Source organism: Camelus dromedarius, chromosome 21 (assembly GCF_036321535.1).
Source record: "Camelus dromedarius isolate mCamDro1 chromosome 21, mCamDro1.pat, whole genome shotgun sequence".
In the NCBI taxonomy this organism is placed as follows: domain Eukaryota; kingdom Metazoa; phylum Chordata; class Mammalia; order Artiodactyla; family Camelidae; genus Camelus; species Camelus dromedarius.
The window spans coordinates 20,147,437-20,154,146 of NC_087456.1; the positions used below are offsets into that span (position 1 = coordinate 20,147,437).

General features: G+C 41.0%; 1 protein-coding gene across 2 annotated transcripts in view; it reads right to left on the bottom strand.

Moving 5' to 3' along the window:
• The window catches only part of AHCTF1 (AT-hook containing transcription factor 1), a 79,943-nt gene extending 73,647 nt beyond the window's left edge, over window positions 1–6,296 (bottom strand). The window contains exon 1 of one of the 2 annotated variants that reach the window (XM_031438487.2): window positions 6,015–6,286. The gene's annotated coding sequence lies outside the window, so the exon portion shown is untranslated. Of the gene's footprint in view, window positions 1–6,014 lie in introns of both variants that reach the window. The other variant, XM_031438488.2, reaches the window with a different exon arrangement.
• Between the last annotated feature and the right edge of the window lie 414 nt (window positions 6,297–6,710).

The following is a 6,710-nucleotide window of genomic DNA, read 5'->3' on the forward strand; positions in this document are numbered from 1 at the left end:
ATGGACATATAGAGATAGAAACTTTTTCGGGGATCGGGGGTAATGGCCTAAGAAAAAGCTCAAGGGAGAAGAATTACAGTCTCAGAAGGTGAGAGATAGTCATGTGACTTGCTCACTATATCCCAAAATATGAGAATTTTTAAATTGCAAAAGAAAAACTTAAAGTAGGGGGGGAAACTTGATAAAATTTATACAAATTGACAATTAATCTAAAATAAAAGCAAAATGTTTTGAGACATTTGTAATTTTAAATTAAAATTACAGTGCATGGGTCATCAATAATATTCTTTATTATCTTATGCTGAAATAAATTCAACAAATAAATATTTACTGCATTAATCCATCAGAAACAGAACCCAGATCTGTACCAACTGTGGGCTAAACCATGTTTTTGTTTTCAAGTGTTAAAATGTTCCAAGTACCCCACAGATCTTACCTGTGACTGAGATATTTCCACAAAAGGTTAACATTGTAACCATGTTAAACTAGTGCTGTCCTTAGAAATTTTGAAAGTAATTATAAAGACTAGAACTCTGAATTCTTAAAGCTGCTCAGCTTAATTTCCTTCATGATTCCGCTGTATCACCTCCCCAATTCAGTGGATAATCAATTCTGAGTCTATTTTTAATTCATTGAACTAATACTAAATGCTTACAATATGCTAAAATGCTACATGCCCCCTAAAAATGCTAAAGCTATAGCTTTCTCTCCACCCTCAGTAATTATACTCCTCCCAAGCATTCCTCATAGTTTTGTCTCACCACCTTTTTATTAACTTGTTTCTTAAGATAACAATTTAACTCACTTCTTGGTCCTGTAAGTCAGAGTAAGCTTCTACACAGCCAAAGGAATTTACTCCTTTAGTTCCACTAAAATTAGAGTAGCGGACTCAAACTTTCATAGTATACTGATGCCTATTTCAAGGGGAAAAAGAAATTCTCAAAGCCCGAAACGTCTAAGAAATACCACATTGAGCAATAATCACATGTTCCAATCAGAGTATTAGAAAAGACACAAACTTTGAATTAGAAATGACTTTAAGCCCAGGTTCTACCACTTACTAGTAATGCTATACTTCTTTATTCTGCCTTCCTTCTTGTTACACCAAAGTTTCTAGAAAAGAATACTTATCTCTTCGACTCTTAGCTTATCATGATATTTGATGCAGAGGAGTTCAAAAAACTGTTCAGTGAATGAAGGAAAAGTTTTCCAAATTTAGAAGTTAGTCTTTGAATCTGCAGGGCAAAAGTTGGCTTCAAGTCCTTTCAAATCCCGAATTTACAGGGTGAATTTTAACATTTTTAGCACATTGAGGAGATCATCTAAAAATTATATTAGAAACAACACTGCAATGCTCCTGGAGAGTGTCATTCTAAGTGAAGTAAGCCAGAAAGAGAAAGAAAAATACCATATGAGATGGCTCATATGTGGAATCTAAAAAACAAAAACAAACAAACAAAAACAAAGCATAAATACAGGACAGAAATAGACTCAGACGAGAATACAGACTTGTGGTTGCCAGAGGGGTGGAGGGTGGGAAGGGACAGGCTGGGATTTCAAAATTGTAGAATAGATAAACAAGATTACACTGTATAGCACAGGGAAATATACACAAAATGTTACGATAACTCAGAAAAAAATGTGACAATGAGTGTGTATATGTCCATGAATGACTGAAAAATTGTGCTGAACACTGGAATTTGACACAACAGTGTAAAGTGATTATAAATCAATAAAAAATGTTAAAAAAAAAAAAGAGCACACAAAAACTGTTAGTGAAAAAAATGCAATTTGTAAAATGTAAAAAAAAAAAAGAACACTGCATATAAATAAAGACATACATATATATATATTTTCACAAACACACATTAAGTAGCTTTGTTCAGTATTGCACAAAATTTAGTAGTTCTAGCTTTCAAGACATGCCAGTATTGGCAACTTCTAAAAAGTAATTTACAAAGTTTCAACTCCCAAGGTCTAGATAGGCAGAGCAGGAACATTCTGCCTTCTGTCAAAGAAAATACTGTTCATTTCTTGATAAAGCACAGTCACTGTCTTCTCAAAAACCTACAATGACTCCCCTACTGCCTATAAAAACTGACATCCTCAGCCACAGGCAATCAAGGCCCTCTACAGTCTAGCAGTCCCAGACTATCTTCACAGGTCTGTCTCCCCAAACCCCTTCCTTCATCAGTTTGTTAATGTCTAATATATTCATTCTTTGATTTATGCTGTTCCCTCCTCCATCTCCATTTGCCAAAGCCCCACCCATCATTCAAGAACTAGATACACAATGTGGTCTGGGTAGATCAATCCTTTCCTATTCAATCTCATCTCTGAGCTCCCTCCTTTCCACCTTTACATCAGCAATCCTAAAAATGATTTCTAAATTCATTATTTGTATGTGTTGGTCTTCTCCACAATACCATCCATGAATTCTTAAAAGGCAAAAATCATATCTTATTCCTGTGAATTCCGGAGGATCACAATGCCTTGCAAACTAACAGGTCCTAAACATGTGGTAAATCAGGATAGCAAGATACTACAGGGACAGGGATATACATGCTGAAAAATAAAATCAGTTTTTAAAAACTCAATGTTCTTAAACCCAACAAGAGAACAAATAACCCAATTAAAAAAATAGCCAAGGATCTACTGCATAGCACAAGGAACTATATTCAATTTCTTGTAATGAGCTGTAAAGGAAAAGAATCTGAAAAAAAAAAGTGTGTATATATATGTATACGTATCACTGAATCACTTTGTTGTACACTTGAAACTAACATTGCAACTTGACTACACTTCAGTAAAAAGTAAGAATTAAAGATGTGCAAGGAAAAAAAAGGCCAAAGATCTTAACAGACACCTCACTAAAGAAGACATATGGATAGCAAATAAGTACATGATAAGATGTTGCACATCTTATGTTATCAGGAAAATGCAAATTAAAACAATGACCTACCACCACACACTTATCAAAATGGCCGAAATCCTGACACTGACAACTACCAAATGCTGGTGAGGATGTGGAGCAACAGGAACTCTCATACACTGATGGTGGGAATGCAAAATGTACAGTCACTTTGAAAGACAGTTTGACAGTTTTTTAGAAAACTAAACATACTCTTATCATATGATCCAGCAATCACACTCCTTGGTATTTACCCAAAGGAAGTGAAAACTTAAGATAAAACTTGTATGAAAACTTATATAAAACACAAAAACCTGCACATGGATATTTATAACAGCTTTATTAATAATTGTCAAAACCTGGAAAAAACCAAGATGTCCTTCAGTAGGTGAATAGATAAACAGTGGTACATCCAAACAATGGAATATCAGTCAATGCTGAAAAGAAATGAGGTATCAAGTCATGAAAAGTCTTGAAAGAAAATATTACAAAGTGAAGTCAATCTGAAAGGCTATGGACTGCACAATTCCAACTATAGGACAATTCTGAAAAATGCAAAACTATGGAGACAAAAAAATCAGTGGTTGACAAGAGATTAGCTTAACAGGGAGGGACTGGAGGGACAGGGTTGGAGGGGATGGCATAGGATGGAGAGGATTTCTCAGGTGGTTAAACTACTCTGAATGAGAATATAATGGTTATATATTTATCCAAACCCACAGAACGTACAACACCGAGAACAGTACTGAACTATGGACTTTGGGTGATGAAGACGTGTCAATGCAGATTATCCACTGTGACAAATATTCCAGTCTGGTGGGGGATGTTGACAGTGGGGGAAGCTATGCATGACTAGGAACAGGAAAGGGGTATACTGGAAATCTCTGTGCTTTTTTACTCAATTCTGCTGTGAACTTTAAACTGCTCTAAAAAATAAAGTGTATTAAAAAGAAAAAACTCAATAAATATTGAGTCCAACTTATTTTTAAGTAAGTGTAATGGAAGAAGGGTACAGCTTTGTGGTAGAGTGTGTACTTAGCATGCACAAGGTCCTGGGTTCAATCCCCAGAACGTCCCATTAAAATAAATAAACTGTATTACCCCCAAATAAACACTAAAAAATAAAGTAAGTGTACATTGTTTCAATATTAAGAAGCAAAGCAGAATTTGCAAAATTACTGGGAAAGATACTAACACCAAAAATCAGCTGTGTGAAATACATACATCCTAGAAAAAGAAAGCTGCTAAATTCCACTAACGAAAATAAAGCTCTAATCTAGTTGTTCAATAATTACATTGCAACATATACTGAACAAACATTTCTACAAAAAGTTTTGTGTGTATTTTTACTTTTTTGACTCTTAAAAAGACTATTATGATTTAAATGTAAACTGTCAGCATACCCAGAAACTTTCAACCTTTTAGCAGTTGTTCTTTCAAACTTAATTAAAACGTATTAAACACCAACTACTTTTAAAACGTGTTGGGAAGGGAATGTAAGGGCAGGAAGATGACTTACTGACCTCAAGGAGTTAACATTCTAGGAGACACATAATCAATCATGAAAATATAAGACACAAATAAATGCTACAATAAAGGTATATATTCTGTGAGATCCCCAGGAAAGAACTGGGATAGAGAGAAATGAAAGAGGGCATAGAAAAGATGGCATTTATGCTAGGGAGGATTTGAAAGCTGAAAACTGGAAAAAGGCAGAAATGGCATTTCAGGCTGAAGGACGAGAGCAAAGGAACATCAAAGTACATCTTCAAGAAAATGGTCCCAGGGTTAGGGGGTGATTCTGGAATAGCTGAAGCATAAATTAGTGACTAGTTGAGGCTGGACGATAGAACAGAGTTATTGTAGAGACCGTTGATCAAACCTAGGGGAATTAGACTTCATTCTGAAGAAAAAAAGAACAGTTTCCTGAGAATTTTCATGATTAGGAGAGAAAGAAACAATATCTGCTTTCCTCTTATATCAAGATGTGTCCATTCGAAAACTTCCGTATGACAATCTTTTAAAAAACTTTTAAAAATAATTTCTGCTGTGACACTTAGTAGTAGGCTATTGAAAATTAGGATCAAAAATTACAGTGGGGGGGGAAGTAGACTTCCCATAGCGCTTACACTCTTAAGAGCATCCCTCAAACATCAACTTGAGCGAGGCTTAGCATCCCTAGTCAAATCCTCCAAAATAAGTAAACCTACCCTAATTTCTTCCCTCCTCATAGACTCAATCAATGAAAACTCACGAAAGTACTAAAAATCTACTGGCTCTTAAGGATATTTTGAGAATAAACTGAAGTTTCCAAGAGAGCTACACTTTATCCTAAAGGATCCAGGTTCTTATCAAAAATTTCTCAAACTGCCTATTTAAAAAAGATAATAACGGCTAGTTTGAAGTTCGTGGCTTTAAGAACAAATTAACTTCCCCACGCCCCCCAAAAGCAGTCAACCAGTGACAAAAGTAATCAGCCTCTAATTTCCAGGTGGGACAAGTAGGGCAAATTAATAATCACTCCAGGAGGTACTGTTATTTTAAATCTCCTTTATCTGACCAATTCACTGCACTTTCCAAATCACAAGTCAAACTTCTTCCCCTGCGCGGACTTAACTTCAGCCAGGCCCAGGAGCATGTGGAGCACGCACCAACGTAAGACAGGCTCAAAGTACCAGCAGGTTCCCCCAGAGGGAAGTCCGCCAAGCTCTCAACTGTACCTGAGTACAGTGGGGAAAAGGCGCCGCGGTCCAGGAGAGACTGGAGGACAGAGCTGTCCGCCGTTCGGCGCGGAGGGTAGACCCCAAGGCGCCTCTCCGCCGCCATGTGCCGCCGTTCCGCGGAGGAGCTTATATAACAAACCGCCAAAGCCCTGGAGCGTGCTGCACCCGCCAACGCCCACATTCGCCCCCGAGGGCCCGCTCCGCGAGCCAGGCATCTCCGCCAGCCGAGCCGCCGCTCCTCGCTGGACGGCCACAAGCCCGGTCTAGGCCCGGCGCGGGGAGGGCCCCGCGAGCCGGGCGCGGCGGGAGAAGCCGGGCCCAGGCCGCGCCAAGCCGCCTTCCGCCGTGCCGGCCCAACCCCCTCCTTCCCCTCTGCTTACCTGAGAAGGGCCGGTGACCGAGCCGCTGCGGCTGCCGAGTCCAGTGGGGCACGAGGCGAGGCCCGAGCTGCTCCCGTGCAAGTCCGTCACAGCATCTCCCGGGAGACACGGCCGCCACAGGCAAGGCGCGCACACCTCCGCCCCGCGGAAGCTGCTTCCCTCCTCGCGGGCCTCCGCCTGCGACTGCCGGAGCCACAGACCCACAGACCCACACCCGCCGCGAGCGCCTTCGCCGGCTGTAGGCCGGCCGACTGCTCAGCGACTAAAACGCAACCGCCGTCTGCGCAGCGGTTCCGCGTCCTCCCCTACGCGACTCTGCCTCCTCCGCTCCGGCAACGCTGGGTCGACTTTGCGCATTACTCTCGGCAGACAGGCCGAGTCCCACACGCCCGGGAGGGGAGGAGAGGGGCGGGGAAGGGCGGCGAGAGGTGGGAGATGGAAAGGAGATCGCGGCGCCGGGACCTGAGTTCTCGCGAGTGTTCCGGCCTTTGGGCGCCGGCTCTGCGGGAATTTTCAAACTCGTCAAAGAAGCTGGGAGGAGGGAAAGGGAGGAAAGGGAAGCAGGGTCGGGAAGGGCAGGTCATTTACATAAGATCTCCAATGAGCTGAGGGGGAGAAAGACTACAAATCCCACAATACCTTGCGCGCTAAACGCCCTGGCGGTCCAGTGGGTGGGCCCGGAGTCGGGAGTGGTAG